Genomic DNA, 17150 nt, shown 5'->3' on the forward strand with positions numbered 1-17150 from the left:
AAAAATATGGAACACTTCAAAAGTTTACACATCATCCTTGTGCAGGGGCCATGCTAATCTTCTGTGTATTGTTCCAATTTTAGTACATGTGCTGCCAAAGAGAGCACACCCAGGCTGGTCTTGAACTCCTGGCCTCAAGTGATCTTCCCACCTCAGCCTCCCAGAGGACTGGGATTACAGATGTGAGCCACCATACCCAGCCTTTCTCTGTTTTTGTCTTAATCATTAGTCTAGCCTTGTTGATCTTTTCAAAGGACCAACTATTCATTTTGTTGATTTTCTTTAGTGTTTTTCTGTTGCCTGTTTCATTAATTTAAACTCTAATATATGTTTTTCCTTCATTCTTCTTGCTTTAGGTTTAGTTTGCTCTTTTTCCAGTGTCTTAGGGTAGAAGGTTAGTTAATTGATTTGAGATCTTTCTACTTTTCAAATACAGGTGTTTACAGTTGGAGATTATTGTTTTGTATATGCTCCCATGAGGTTGAGAAAGTTGCCTTCTACCCCCGAGTTAGCCAAACCCAGTCCTCCACAATACTGTCCTTACTTCTGAGAGCAACTGCAAGTTTGGGGTTTTCCCAAAACCACCCTCTGGTCACATAATTCACTGAAGAAGTGACAGAACTTAGGCCAGATGTGGTGACTCACGCCTGTAATCCCAGCACTTTGGGAGGCCAAGGCAGTTTTAGATTTTCCTTCTTCAGGAGTTCGAGACCAGCCTGGCCAACATGGTGAAATCCCATCTCTAATAAAAACACAAAAATTAGCCGGGCGTGGTGGCACATGCCTGTAGTCCCGGCTACTCAGGAGGCTGAGGCAGGAGAATTGCTTGAACCCAGGAGGCGGAGCAGTGAGCTGAGATCATGTCATTGCACTCTAGCCTGGGCAACAAAGTGAGACTCCATCTCAAAAAAAAAAAAAAAAAAAAAGGAGTGAGAGAACTCAGTGAAAGCTACCTATTATTCTCATGGTCACAGTTTATTCCAGGGAAAGGATACTCTAAAATCAGCCATGGGAAGGGGCACATAGAGCAGAGTCTAGGAGGATGCCAAATGCAAAGCTTTCATTGTCATCAGGAGATGTTATCCTCTCAGCATCTCGATGTGTGAAAGTACACACGGAGTGTTGCAAATCCAGGAAGCCCGTCCTAACTTCAGTGTCCAGAGTTTTTATTGGAGTTTGCATTATACAAGCATGATAATGGTTGAACTCAGTCTCCCATCTCCCTCCCCTATCCCTGGAAGTTAGGATGGTATCATGGTGAGATCCACCAAGGAGCCCATCTTGATTCACCTCATTGGCATAAACTATCAGATGTAATCTTAGGGGCCCACATGAATAACAAAGATATATATATATCTTTTTTTTTTTAAGAGACAGGGCTTCAGTCTGTCACCCAGGCTGGAGTGCAGTGATGTGATCAGAGCTTACTGCAGCCTCAAACTTCTGGGCTCAAGTGATCCTCCCACCTCAGCATCCTGAGTAGCTGGGTGCACACCACAGTGCCCAACTTGAGAGATATTCTTACCACTTTGGGAATTCCATGGGTTTAGAGGCTACCTCTCAGGAACCAGGGACAATGGCCAGGCCTTTCCTTGGGCAAGGCCAAATCCTTTATGCTTTCTATTCCTAGACAGCTGAATTTTTTTTTTTTTTTTTTTTTTTTGAAACAGAGTGCTGCTCTGTTGCCCAGACTGGAGTGCAGTAGTACAACAATAGCTCACTGTAGCCTTGACCTCCTGGGCTCAAGCAATCCTCCCATCTTAGCCCCCAGAGTAGCTGGGACTACAGACTTACACCACCACACACTGTTAATTAAAAAAAAAATTTTTGATAGAGATGAGATCTCACCACATTGTCCAGGCTGGTCTTGAACTCCTTGTCTCAAGTGATCCTCCCACCTCGGCCTCCCAAAGTGCTGGGATTACAGGTGTGAGCCACTGCCTGGCCAGCTAAATGTTTTTACATGTTTAGTATTTCTTATCCAAAATGCTTGGGACCAGAAGTGTTTTGGATTTCAGACATTTTTTGGACTTTGAAATATTTGCATTATACTTTATATGAGCATCCCTAATCAGAAAATCAGAATTCCGAAATGCTACAATAAGCATTTCGAGTCATGTCTACTCAAAAAGTTTCAGATTTTCAGACCAGTCAGCGTATGATAAGAAAAAAAATAAGTTTCAAATGTCAGAGCATTTCAGAGTTTGGATTTTGGATTAGGAATGCTCAACCTACATTAAGAATGGATACTGGGCGCAGTGGCTCAAGCCTGTAATCCCAGACTTTAGGAGGCTGAGACGGGTGGATCACAAGGTCAGGAGATCGAGACCATCCTGGCTAACACGGTGAAACCCCGTCTCTACTAAAAAATACAAAAAACTAGCCGGGCGAGGTGGCGGGTGCCTGTAGTCCCAGCTGCTCGGGAGGCTGAGGCAGGAGAATGGCGTAAACCTGGAAGGCAGAGCTTGCAGTGAGCTGAGATCCGGCCACTGCACTCCAGCCTGGGCAACAGAGGGAGACTCCCTCTCAAAAAAAAAAAAAAAAGAATGGATACTGGGGCTGGGCACAGTGGCTTACACCTGTAATCCCAGCACTTTGGGAGGCCGAGGTGGGTGGATCACCTGAAGTCAGAAGTTCGTAGACCAGCCTGGCCAACATGGTGAAACCACATCTCTACCAAAAATGCAAAAATCAGCCACGTGTGGTGGCACGTGCCTGTAACACCAGCTACTCAGGAGGCTGAAGAAGGAGAATCACTTGAACCCGGGAGGTTGCAGTGAGCCAAGATCATGACACTGCACTCAAGCCTAGGTCACAGAGCAAGACTCCACATCAAAAAAAAAAAAATGGGTATTGGATTTTATTAAATGTCTTTTCTGCATCTATTGAGAGGATAATGCAGTTTTTAGTTTTTAGTCTGTTAATATTCTGAAAGGAAAATAAATCTTAGGACACCAAACACACTACGCCAAAGGGAAAAGTCAAGCTGGGAATTGAGTCAGGCAAACTTGTCTCCCATTTTCCCATTTTGTTCCTAAATAAGATAGTTACAAAGATTTTAGAAGCTACATACTGGCCGGGCGCTGTGGCTCACGCCTGTAATCCCAGCACTTTCAGAGGTCAGGAGTTTGAGACCAGCCTGGCCAACATGGTGAAACCCCATCTCTACTAAAAATACAAACATTGGCCAGGTGTGGTGGTGGGCACCTGTAATCCCAGCTACAAAGGAGGCTGAGGCAAGAGAATCTCTTGAACCCGGGAGGTGGATGTGAGCCAAGATTGTGCCACTGCACTCCAGCCTGGGCAACAGAGCAAGACTCTTGTCTCAAAAAAAAAAAAAAACGCTGGGCGCGGTGGCTCACGCCTGTAATCCCAGCACTTTGGGAGGCCGAGGTGGGTGGATCATGAGGTCAGGAGATCAAGACTTTCCTGGCTAACACCGTGAAACCCCGTCTCTACCAAAAAAATACAAAAAATTTAGCCAGGTGTGGTGGTGGGCGCCTGTAGTACCAGCTACTCGGGAGGCTGAGGCAGGAGAATGGCGTGAACCCTGGAGGCGGAGTTTGCAGTGAGCCGAGATCGCCGAGATGGTGCCACCTGCATTCCAGCCTGGGCGACAGAGCGAGACTTTGTAGGGACATGGATGCAGCCGGAAGCCATCATTCTCGGCAAACTATCCCAAGAACAGAAAACCAAACACCACATGCTCTCACTCATAGGTGGGAACTGAACAAGGAGAACACTTGGACACAGGAAGGGGAACATCACGCACCCGGGCCTACTGTGGGTGGGGGGAGGGGGAAGGGATAGCATTAGGAGATATACCTAATGTAAATGATGAGTTAATGGGTGCAGCACACCAACATGGCACATGTATACATATGTAACAAACCCGTATGTTGTGCACATGTACCCTAGAACATAAAGTATAATTGAAAAAAATAAACAGTATTGCCAATTAAAAATCCAATTTACGGCCTGGCGTGGTGGCTCAAGCCTGTAATCCCAGCACTTTGGGAGGCCGAGACGGGCGGATCACAAGGTCAGGAGATCGAGACCATCCTGGCTAACACAGTGAAACCCCGTCTCTACTAAAAAATACAAAAAACTAGCTGGGTGCGGTGGCGGGCACCTGTAGTCCCAGCTACTCGGGAGGCTGAGGCAGGAGAATGGCCTAAACCCGGGAGGCGGAGCTTGCAATGAGCTGAGATCTGGCCACTGCACTCCGGCTTGGGCGACAGAGTGAGACTCCATCTCAAAAAAAAAAAAAAAAAGAAAGAAAAGAAGAAAAATCTAAAACCAATGTCCTCAGCTTCCACCTTAACAAACTAGAAAAGAAGAGGAGATTATACTCAAAATAAGCAGAATAAAGGAAATAGTAGATTAAAGCAGAAATCAATTAAGTAGATAACAATGAAGACAGTGAAACCAAGGCTGGTTTTTTGAGAAGATCAATTGCAATTGTATTAGTCAGGATTCTCCAGAGAAACAGAACCATTAGGATATATGTAAATATATAAGAGATTTATCGGCCGGACGCGGTGGCTCACGCCTGTAATCCCAGCACTTTGGGAGGCCGAGGCGGGCGGATCACAAGGTCAGGAGATGGAGACCACGGTGAAACCCCGTCTCTACTAAAAATACAAAAAATTAGCCGGGCGCGGTTGTGGGAGCCTGTAGTCCCAGCTACTCGGGAGGCTGAGGCAGGAGAATGGCGTGAACCCGGGAGGCGGAGCTTGCAGTGAGCCGAGATCGCGCCACTGCACTCCAGCCTGGGCGACAGAGCGAGACTCCGTCTCAAAAAAAAAAGAGATTTATCATGAGAATTGGCTTGCACAGTTATGGAGGTCAAGAATTCCCATGATATGCCATTTGTAAGCTGGAGAATCAGGAAAGCTAGGGGTGTTATTCAATCAGAGTCCAAGGGCATGAGAACTAGGGCAGCCAGTGGCATAGCTCCCAGTCTGAGGCCAAAGGCCTGAGAACCAGGGCAGGAAATAGTGTAATCCCAGAGTCCAAAGTCCTGAGAACCAGGACCTCCGGTGTCCTTGAGTGAGTGTCAAGGGCGTAAGATTGATGTCCCAGCTCATGATGAGAAAGAATGTGCCCTTTCTTCACCTTTTTGTTCTATTGAGCCCTCAGTGATTGGATGATGCCTGCACATTGATGAGGACAGATCTTCTTTCCTCAGTCCACCAATTCAAATGCAAGCTCTTCTAGAGACAGCCTCACAGACACACCCAGAAATAACATCTACCAGCTCTCTAACCTAGGCCAGTTGATATATAACATCAGCCATCACAGGCCAGACATGAGGGCTCATGTCCTTAATCCCAACACTTTGGGAAGCTGAGGCAGGAGGTTAATTTGAGCCCAGCCTGGCCAACATAGCAAAACACCATCCCAGGCCAGGCATGGTGGCTCAGGCCTGTAATCCCAGTGCTTTGGGAGGCTGAGGTGGGCAGATCACTTGAGGTCAGAAGTTCAAGACCAACCTGGCCAGCACAGTGAAACCCCGTCTCTACTAAAACAAAATACAGAAATTAGCCGGGTGTGGTGGCATGCGCCTGCAGTCCCAGCTACTTAGGAGGCAGAAGCTGGGGAATTGCTTGAACCCAGGAGGCACAGGTTGCAGTGAGCCGAGATCATGCCACTGTACTCCAGCCTGGGAAATAGACAAGACTCCATCTCCAAAAAAAAAAAAAATTTTTTTTTAAATAAATAAAACACATCATCCCTACAAAAAAAAAAATTTACCATCACAGCAATAAACCTCTCACTAGGCCGGGCGCGGTGGCTCAAGCCTGTAATCCCAGCACTTTGGGAGGCCGAGACGGGCGGATCACGAGGTCAGGAGATCGAGACCATCCTGGCTAACACGGTGAAACCCCGTCTCTACTAAAAAAATACAAAAAACTAGCCAGGCGAGGTGGCGGGCGCCTGTAGTCCCAGCTACTCCGGAGGCTGAGGCAGGAGAATGGCGTAAACCCGGGAGGCGGAGCTTGCAGTGAGCTGAGATCTGGCCACTGCACTCCAGCCCGGGCTACAGAGCAAGACTCCGTCTCAAAAAATAAAAAAAATAAAAAAATAAAAAAAAAAAAAAAATAAACCTCTCACTAAAATGAACAGGAAAAAAAAAGGGAGAAAACACAAATAATTAATATCAGAAATGAGGAAAAAGGACAATATAGGTTCTATAGAACTAAAAGCATAATAAGGAAACAAGTTTATGTCAATAAATCCTGAAACTTAGATGAAATAGACAAATTTCTGGACAGGTTTGGTGGCTCACGCCTGTAATCTCAGCTCCTGGGAGAGTTAAGGGGTAGGATCGCTTAAGGCCAGAAGTTGGAGACTGGGCAACAAAGTGAAACCCCATTTCTTTTTTTTTTTTTTTTTTTTTGAGGCGGAGTCTCGCTCTGTCGCCCAGGCTGGAGTGCAGTGGCGCGATCTCGGCTCACTGCAAGCTCCGCCTCCCGGGTTCCCGCCATTCTCCTGCCTCAGCCTCCCGAGTAGCTGGGACTACAGGCGCCGCCACCACGCCCGGCTAATTTTTTTGTATTTTTAGTGGAGACGGGGTTTCATTGTGTTAGCCAGGATGGTCTCGATCTCCTGACCTCGTGATCCGCCCGTCTCGGCCTCCCAAAGTGCTGGGATTACAGGCTTGAGCCACCGCGCCTGGCCGTGAAACCCCATTTCTAAAAAAAAAAAAAAAAAAAAGCCAGGCATGACAGCATGCTCCCGTAGTCTCAGGTACTCAGGAAGCTGAGATGGAAGAATTACCTGAGCCCAGGAGTTTGAGACCAGCCTGGGAGACAGAGTGAGACCCCATCTCAAAAAAAAAAAAAAGGAAAGAAAAGAAACAGATTTTTTTTTTAACTGCTTCTTATGGAACAGGGCTACCTCATAGGCAGTATCCCCAAAACAAATTTCTTTCTTTTTTTTTTTTTGAAACAGGATCTCATGCTGTCACCTACGCTGAAGTGCAATGATGTGATCTCAGCTCACTGCAACCTCTGTTTCCTGGGCTCAAGTGATTCTCCAGCCTCAGCCTCCCGTGTTGCTGGGATTACAGGTATAAGCCACCAAAGCCTGACTAATTATATATATATATATATATACATAAAATTTTTTTTTTTTTTTTTTGTAGAGATGACGTTTTCCCATATTGCCCAGGCTGGTCTCAAACTACTGAGCTCAAAGCAATCCACCCATCTCAGCCTCCCAAAGTTCTGGGATAACAGGCATGAGCCACCGTTCTGGGCTGCCAAAACAAATTTCTTAACAGACAAAAACTACCAAAGTTTACTCAAGAAGAAATAGTCCTAAATAGCCATTATCTTTTTTTTTTTTTTTTTTTTTCTTTGAGACAGAGTCTCGCCTTTTGGCCAGACTGGAGTGCAATGGCGCGATCTTGGCTCACTGCAAGCTCCACCTCCCGGGTTCATGCCATTCTCCTGCCTCAGCCTCCCTAGTAGCAGGGACTACAAGAGCCCACCACCACGCCCAGCTAATTTTTTTATTTTTTAGTACCATGTTAGGCAGGAAGGTCTCGATCTCCTGACGTCGTGATCCGTCTGCCTCAGCCTCCCAAAGTGCTGCCATTACAGGCGTGAGCCACCGCGCCCGGCCCTGAATAGCCATAATCTATTAAAGAAATTGAATTTGTTATTTAAAATCTTCCCCTAGAGAAAATCTCAGTGTCAATACCTGCTGTACATAATCCTCAAGTCTATTTACCTTGGTAGATGGGAACAGCACCCAAACCACCTCCATTTGACATTAAAAAACACTTCAACTCCTGAGCTAACTTAAAAATGTATGTTGTTATAAGAAAAGCTAAAAATAACATGCTACAAATTAAGAAAGTGTGCGAGCTAATTATGTTGGCACTGGAGAATTTGCTAAAAGTGAACTCCAGGAATATTTTCAAAAGTGGGTCATCAGACTGACTGGACCCTGTAACATGTAGAAACTGGATCTGAAGAGCTGTCAAAGTTGCCTAGAAAAGAAAATACAGAATGATTGCATTTGTTGGGATGAAATAAAGAAATGTTAGCTGGACCTGGTAGCATTCACCTATAGTCCTAGAGCTACCTGGGAGTCTGAGGTGGGAGGATTGCTTGAGCCCAGGAGTTGGAGGCAGCAGTGGGCTATGATTGCGTCACTGCACTCCAGCCAGGGTAACAAAGCAAGACCCTTTCTCTAAAAAAAAGCAAAAAAACCAAAAACAAAAACAAAAAGGCGGAGGGGTGTTATGACACAGAGTTTCGCTCTTGTTGCCCAGGCTGGACAATGGCATGATCTCGGCTCACCGCAACTTCTATCGTCTGGGTTCAAGCGATTCTCCTGCCTCAGCCTCCTGAGTAGCTGGGATTACAGGCATTTGCCACCACGCCCGGCTAATTTTGTATTTTTAGTAGAGATGGGGTTTCGCCATGTTCGTCAGGCTGATCTTGAACACTCTACCTCAGGTGATCCACCTACCTCTGCCTCCCAAAGGGCTGTGATTACAGGCGTGAGCCACCACACCTGGCCTAAAAGTGGTGTTTTTTGGGGTGTTTTGTCTTGATTTGTTTTGTTTTGCCACCCAGGCTGGAGCACAGTGGTACGATCTAGGCTAATTTTTGTATTTATGGTAGAGACGGGGTTTTACCATGTTGACCAGGCTGGTCTCGAACTCCTGGCTTCAAGTGATCCACCCGTTTCGGCCTCCCAAAGTGCTGCGATTACAGGCGTGAGCCACCTCGGGCTCCCAAAGTGCTGCAATTACGGACGTGAGCCACCTCGCCTGGTGGTTTATACAAACAAATCATTTTCCTCTTTGAAATAAAATACATCTTTTGCTTAAGAAACAGACACTTTTGTGACCTTGTCAAGAACCTTAGCTTTGTGCAGCCTCAGCTGCCTTACTTGTAAACTACGCGTTGAAAAGTTGCCTAAAGGCCAATATTATCCCAGAGAAGTACTTGTGCCGGCCTGTCAACTCCACAGGCCATAATTCTATGAAACTTGTAATGCTAATGCTAAATCAGGGGTGGAAAATGAAAATCATTGTGAAAACACTGCCATCTTTATACAAAACCCAACCTCCAGGCCAGTGCGGTGGCTCACACCTGAAATCCCAGCACTTTGGGAGGCTGAGGTGGGCGGGTCATCTGAGGTCGGGAGTTCGACACCAGCCTGACCAACATGGAGAAACCCCGTCTCTACTAAAAATACAAAATTAGCCAGGCGTGGTGGCACATGCCTGTAATCCCAGCTACTCAGAAAGGCTGAGGCAGGAGAATCACTTGAACCCGGGAGGCGGAGGTTGCAGTGAACCAAGGACACTGCACTCCAGCCTGGGCAACAACAGTGAAACTCGGTCTCAAAAAACAAACAAACAAACAAAAAAACCCAACCTCTAAGTTCCTCCACTTAACATTTTAAAACTCTAGAAAGGAGGGTGGGTCAGCTGGGCACAGTGGCTCATGCCTGTAATCCCAGCATTTTGGGAGGCTGAGGCGGGCAGATCACGAGGTCAGAACCATGCTGGCTAACACAGTGAAAACCCATCTCTACTAAAAATGCAAAAAATTAGCCGGGCATGGTGGCACATGCCTGTAGTCCCAGCTACTTGGGAGGCTGAGGCAAGAGAATCGCTTGAACCCAGGAGGCAGAAGTTGTAGTGAGCCAAGATCGCGCCACTGCACTCCAGCCTGGGCGACAGAGCGAGACTCCTTAAAAAAAAAAAAAGAAAGGAGGGTGGATTAATCAGGCACCGCAGCTCTGTGCCTCATCCCCCTCCCCACCCCTCTGTTATCAGCCACTCTCCTTGCGGCTCCTCTTCGAGTCCCAGGGAAACATCACTTCCTCCTTTTTAGGCTATGGCCCATCATTTCCCTTAGCATAGCTAAGATGGGTTGGGAGATCCAAAAGGATGTTAGTTTAAATTTTAAAAGTACTGAACATACTCAGTAGCAATGAACACATCTGGTGCCTAGATTGTGTTTTCTAAATACTGTTCTCTGCTAAAAGGAATCAGAGCTTTCTGAAGACCTGGTTGATCTCAAGACTGGGGCAGACAAGGAGAAAGATTAGCCTGAAACATTTTTGTTGTGCCAGGAAATAAGGCAGTGCTGGGAAAAAAAAAAAATAATGTTGGCTGGGTGCGGTGGCTCACACCTGTAATGCCTGCACTTTGGGAGGCCAAGGTGGTTGGATCACTTGAGGTCAGGAGTTTGAGACCAGCCTGGCCAACATGGTGAAGCCCCATCTGTACTAAAAAATACAAAAATTGGCCAGGTGCGGTGTCTCACACCTGTAATCCCAGCACTTTGGGAGGCCGAGGCAGGCGGATCATGAGGTCAGGAGATGGAGACCATCCTGGCTAACACGGTGAAATCCCATCTCTACTGAAAATATGAAAACAAAAAATTAGCCAGGTGTGGTGGTGGGCGCCTGTAGTCCCAGCTACTCGGGAGGCTGAGGCAGGAGAATGGCATGAACCCAGGAGGTGGAGCTTGCAGTGAGCCGAGATTGTGCCACGGCACTCCAGCCTGGGTGACAGAGTGAGACCCCGTCTCAAAAACAAACAAACAAGCAAAAAAAAAAAAAAAAAAAATTAGCCAGGCATGGTGGCGGGTACCTGTAATCCCAGCTACTCAGGAGGCTGAGGCAGGAGAACTGTTTGAACCCAGAAGGCAGAGGTTGCAGTGAGCCAAGATCGTGCCACTGCATGTCAGCCTAAGTGACAGAGCTAGACTGTGTCTCAAAAAAAGTAATAATAATAATGTCAAAAGACATGGAAGTGCCAGGTGACTCATGCCTGTAGTCACAGCACTTTGGGAGGCCAAGGTGGCAGGATCACTTAAGGCCAGGAGTTGGAGACTGGCCTGGGCAACATCATGAGATCCTGTCTTCACACACACACACACACACACACACACACAAACACACACACACACACACATTTTTTAAAAGACATGGGCCGGGCGCGGTGGCTCAAGCCTGTAATCCCAGCACTTTGGGAGGCCGAGGCGGGCGGATCACGAGGTCAGGAGATCGAGACCATCCTGGCTAACACGGTGAAACCCCGTCTCTACTAAAAATACAAAAAGAAATTAGCCGGGCGTGGTGGCGGGCGCCTGTAGTCCCAGCTACTTGGGAGGCTGAGGCAGGAGAATGGCGTGAACCCGGGAGGCGGAGCTTGCAGTGAGCCGAGATCGCGCCACTGCACTCCAGTCTGGGCGACAGAGCGAGACTCCGTCTCAAAAAAAAAAAAAAAAAAAAAAAAAAAGACATGGAAGCCAGATTAAAGGGGCTCCCTCTGGTCAAAACTGGAATAATTTGAGCATTAAAATAAGAACTGAAATTAATTATAATCTATTGAATAAAACCAGAGTCCATATTGATAATACACATGAATCAAAAAGGAGCGAGGAGGGCTCTTTTTTATAGTCTAACGCCAAATGATAAAAACAGAGGGAATGCTGGAGTTAGAAAATCACCATTGTGCAACAATTATGATAAAAATTGGCCAGGGGCCGGGTGCAGTGGCTCACACCTGTAATCCCAGCACTTTGGGAGGCCGAGGTGGGTGGATGACTTGAGGTCAAGAGTTCGAGACCAGCCTGGCCAACATGGTGAAACCCCATCTCTACTAAAAATTAGAAAAAAAAAAAAAATAGCCGGGCATGGTGGTGCACGCCCTCAGTCCCAGCTACTTCGGAGGCTGAAGCAGTAGAATCACTTGAGCCCGGGAGGCGGAGCTTACAGTGAGCCGAGACTGCGCCACTGCACTGCAGCCTGGGTGACAGAGCGAGACTCTATCTCAATAAACAAACAAACAAATACATAAATAGTTGGCTAGGGCAAAATCATGAATGGATACTGATGCAGGGCAGGCAAGTCCCATAGTAGGGCTTAGCCCATGAGGGTCTGTGGCTTCACCCAGGAAAGAGGGCAAGCTGGTGGTAGGGTAGAAGAAAACAGCCTTATTGAAGTGACAGTGTTACAGCTCTGTGACTGCTCTGCAGAGCAGGGCTACCCCATCAGCAGTGTGCTGAGAGTAGCAGCTTAGGGCAGCTCTGCAGTCATATTCACACCTACTTTTAATTACACGTAGATTAAGGAGTGGTTTATGCAGAAATTTCTAGGGAATTAGTAACTTTTGGGTCATCGGGTCGTTACCATGGGAAAGGGTGGTAACTCCTAGGTGTTGTTGCCATGGCAATGGTAAACTGACATGGCACACTTGGGGGTGTGTGTCTTATGGAAAGCTGCTTCTGCCCCATTCCTGTTTTAGCTAGTCTTCAATTTGGTCCAGTGCCCAAGCCCTGCCTCTGGAATCGAGTCCCGCTTCCTACCTCAATGCTAAATCTAGGTGGGGAAAGCTGAACTGGGCAGGGTTATTTGCATGATCTCAAAGCGTCTCCCTACAGATTATTTACAAATTGTTACAAGTTCGCAAGTTACAAAATAGTAACTATATATCATGGAGAAACCAGACAACATCATTAGCAAGTTCGACCTTGATTAAATTAACATCACCAGTAAGGAGCAGGTAGACATTGTAGGGCTTGGGTTGGGCTTTCCCTTAAAAGAACACAACACAATTTATGTCGTATTTCAGGTCAGATGCATAACTTAAACCCGGTCATGAGCAAACATCAGGAAAACACAAATTGATGAACATTCTATACAATAGCTGGCCCGTATTTTTTTTTTAATGTCAGTGTCATTAATGACAAAGAAAGGCTGAGGAAGTATTTTAGATCAAAGGAGACAAACAGCAATGACAACAAAATGCAATCCATGCTGGGGAACTGGGCCTTGTGCTGGAGGGGGAAGTGCTACCAAGGATGTTATTGGGACAGTTGACAATGGTGGAATATGAACTTTATAATGTCAATGTTAAATTTCCTGTATTTGATCATTGTACCATAATATATATTTTGTTAATTTTAGAGACAGGGTCTTGCTCTGTTGCCCAGGATGGAGTGCAGTGGCTCAATCATAGCTCACTGCAGCTTCAAACTCCTAGGCTCAAGGAATCCTCCCACCTCAGCCTCCCGAGTAGCTGGGACTATAGGAGCATGCCACCATGCTGGGCTAACTTATTTTTTATGTTTTTATAGAAATAGGGTCTTGCTGTGTTGTCCAGGCTGATTTTGAACTCCTGGAGTCAAGGGATACTCCCACCTCAGCCTCTCAAAGCGCTGGAATTGCAAGTGTGAGCCACCTTGCCTAGCCTGTACCATGATTTTTTTTTTTTTTTTGAGACAGAGTCTCACTCTGTCGCCCAGGCTGGAGTGCAGTGGCGTGATCTCGGCTCACTGCAACCTCCACCTCCAGGGTTTAAGGGATTCTCCTGCCTCAGCCTCCCAAGTACCTGGGATTACAGGAATATGCCACTACATCCGGCTAAACCTGTACCATGATTATTTAAGAGAATATTCTTGGCCGGGCACGGTGGCTCAAGCCTGTAATCCCAGCACTTTGGGAGGCTGAGGCGGGCGGATCACAAGGTCAGGATATCGAGACCACAGTGAAACCCCGTCTCTACTAAAAATACAAAAAATTAGCCGGGCGCGGTGGCGGGCACCTGTAGTCCCAGCTACTCAGGAGGCTGAGGCAGGAGAATGGCGGGAACCTGGGAGGCGGAGCTTGCAGTGAGCCGAGATCGCGCCACTGCACTCCAGCCTGGGCAACAGCATGAGACTCCGTCTCAAAAAAAAAAAAAAAAAAAAAAAAAAAAGAGAATATTCTTGCTATTGAGAAATAGGCATTATAGTATTAAGAGATAAAGGGTCATAATATATGCACTGACTCTCAAATGATTCAGAAAAAAATGAGTATAATGCATTTAGAGAAAGAATGACAAAGCAAATTTGTCAAAATGTGAGAAATGGATAAATCTGGGTAAAGAGTATATGGGAGGTATCTGTAACTAAGAATAATTACAAGAATGCAACTTTTCTATAAGTTTGAAATTATTTCAAAATAAAAAGATGTTGACTATAGTCCTCTGCTGTACCAGCTGAGCTATTGAAGGATGCTATAAAAAAGGTTTTTAAAAGGCACATAAACAGAAGAGAAAGAGCCAAATGAGGACTAGGGTGTATAAGGACAGTTCCAAGTGTCCAGTCAAATTCTGACTTTAGCTTGTTCTCTTTTATCTACTTTTTTTTTTTTTTTTGACAGAGTTTCGCACTTGTTACCCAGACTGGGTTGCAATGGTGCGATCTTGGTTCACCACAACCTCCACCTCCCAGGTTCAAGTGATTCTCCTACCTCAGCCTCCTGAGTAGCTGGGATTTATCTACTTTCTTAAAAGGGCTCTTACTCTCAACCTCAGAGAGCTGCTATGACATCATAGGTACCCCACCCAGCTTCTTACCTTCCCAGGTCCTGGCCTTCCACCCTGTGAAGGGCACCATCTTCCTTCCCCAGGCAAGGGGAGGCTGGTCCCTAGGTGCTAGAGACTAGGATACTTTGATGCCTTTGCTCTTACCGAAACCAAAATCAAAACCAAACGACAACAAAAAATAATTCTAACATTGCAACCCACTCAGGCGTTTCCAATGCCTTTATTTTCCTATTTGAGGGAAATATCATTTCCCCAGACCAAGGGCAAGATGGGTGACTAAACCTGGGAATGGCCTCAACCTTCCTGCAAGCAGTAGATCCACAGCACATGGTTAATAATTTATGCTATTAAGGTTAGGCTACTAAGGCTATTAAGGTGTACAGTCCTAACGGACACACCTATGAATTAGATACACCTGTCAACAGAAGCTGGTCAGATCCATAGTTAAGAACCAGAGCAAGATGGTCTGAGTTTAGTTTCTGACTCCACCACTTACAAGTTGTGTGAACGGTTGGGTGCAGCAGCTCTGCCGGGAATCCGGGCCCTTGGAAGGTTGAGGCTGGAGGGTTGCTTTGAGCCCAGGAGTTTGAGACCAGCCTGGGCAACATAGCCAGACCCTGTCTCAATTTTATTTTAGTTTTTAAAAAGTTGTATGACTGAGAGCAAACCAGCTAGTTTCCGAAGCTCATGAACCATTCACTCAACAAAGCAACCACCTCGTAAGCACCAGGCAGTATTTTGGGAGGTAGCAAAATGTAAGCTCTCTGCTCTCAGAGCTTACATTCCAGTTAGATGAGACAGAAACTTTAAAAATAAATAATTAAAATATAGAGTGTAACTTTATTGAATCCAGAGAGTCTGAGGCTGAATTTTGGGAAAGGAGAAAAGAAACATCAGTTTTATAAAGTTGAAAGAAAGAAAAAAAAAAAAACAAGTGATTAACTGATTTTATGTTCTGTTCTTCTGGCCTTCTCTTTAAAATATTTCTCAAATGGAGATGATTCAAGGAATTTGAAGATTTTATTTTTGTTTTTGCTTTCTGGCTTTGCTTCGAGTAAGGCTTTTTTTTTCTATATTTGAGACATTTTGCAGATACACAGAATCCTTTAAGAGTAGAGTTTGGAGTTTACATTGAAGGTGTCAAAAATTCTACTATTAGAGGAAATTAAAATACCATTCATAATGAGAATAACAACTTTATAGGGGAATTACTAGCAATTTATGAAAGGCTTTTTTTCTCCAAATGGTCAAAAGAATTGCGTCGGAGATTTGGATGTTCTTTTGCTATGGTTCGTACAGTCTGTATTTGCTCTTCAAATAACTTTGGATGACTTTTACATGGCCACATTACTGTTTCCATAAATGATATTTTTAGGAATTGGAAATAACAAAAAGTTCTGGTAGACTTGCCACTTGTCCTTAATAACTTGTGTAGCTAAATGTCTCTTTCCCAAAAAGTGATTGAGAAACAGTATCAGCTAGGATTTTAAATGTTAAATGGATGGGTTGGGCACGGTGGCTCACGCCTGTAATCCCAGCACTTTGGGAAGCCGAGGCGGATGGATCACTTGAGGTCATGAGTTTGAGACTAGCCTGGCCAACATGGTGAAACCCCATTTCTACTAAAAATACAAAAATTAGCCGGGCATGGTAGCATGCACCTGTAATCCCAGCTACTCGGTAGGCTGAGACCAGAGAATCACTTGAACCCGGGAGGCGGAGGTTGCAGTGAGCAGAGATCATGCCATTGTACTCCAGCTTGGGCAACAAGAGTGAAACTCCGTCTCAAAAAAAAAAAAAGTTGGCTGGGCTCAGTGGCTCACGCCTGTAATCCCAGCACTTTGGGAGGCCGAGGCAGGTGGATCACGAGGTCAAGAGATCGAGACCATCCTGGCTAACACGGTGAAACCCTATCTCTACTAAAAATACAAAAAATTAGCCGGGCATGGCGGCAGGCACCTGTAGTCCCAGCTACTTGGGAGGCTGAGGCAGGAGAATGGCGTGAACCTGGGAGGCGGAGCTTGCAGTGAGCCGAGATTGCGCCACTGCACTCCAGCCTGGGTGACAGAGCGAGACTCTGTCCCCTGCCCAAAAAAAAACGTTAAATGGATGTTTTTATGTAAGACAGTAAGAAAACCACAGGACATGCAGTGGTTTGGTTGCTGGTTAGTTGTCATTATCATTAACTTTTCTATTGTTTAAATTTCAGAAGAAAAATCTTTGTGTGCATGTTAAGATTTTTCGAGATTGATAATTACATAAGGCTCTGGTCTCAAGATCCAATCCGTGTCCATTTTGTTTCAATGTCACCAAAGTAAAATTGATTATAGGGTGATTCTGCTTTTTCTCTCCCATTAAAGGTTTTCAGGGGAAAAAAAATTGTTCCTCTCTTACCATCTTTTTATTTCACTTTTTTGAGATAAATTCTCACGCTGTTACTCAGGCTGGAGTGCTGATGCAATCACAGCTCACTGCAGCCTCAACCCTCTGGGCCCAAGCAATTTTACCACCTCCTCTGAAACAGCTGAGACCACAGGTGTACACCATCATGTCTGGCTAATTAAAAAAAAAAATTTTTTTTTTAGAGATGGGTCTTGCTATGTTGCCCAGGCTGGTCTTGAACTCCCGGGCTCAAGCGATTCTCCCACCTCAGCCTCACAAAGTGCTAGGATTATAGGCCTGAGCCACCATACCCGGCCATATCTTGTTTAAAAAAAAAAAATAAAGTTCTCCATTATTTGATTGAATGTTTTGTTGTGCTTCGTTTTTTGAGACAGTCTTGCTCTGTTGCCCAGGC

The 17150-nt window shown here is 45.6% G+C and overlaps 1 non-coding gene across 1 annotated transcript; it reads right to left on the bottom strand.

Moving 5' to 3' along the window:
• LOC123567850 (U6 spliceosomal RNA) lies at positions 1-107 on the bottom strand. The gene has a single exon (XR_006690941.2). It is a non-coding gene; the product is annotated as a U6 spliceosomal RNA (small nuclear RNA).
• Between the last annotated feature and the right edge of the window lie 17043 nt (positions 108-17150).

The sequence above is a fragment of the Macaca fascicularis genome, chromosome 11 (assembly GCF_037993035.2).
Source record: "Macaca fascicularis isolate 582-1 chromosome 11, T2T-MFA8v1.1".
NCBI lineage: Eukaryota > Metazoa > Chordata > Mammalia > Primates > Cercopithecidae > Macaca > Macaca fascicularis.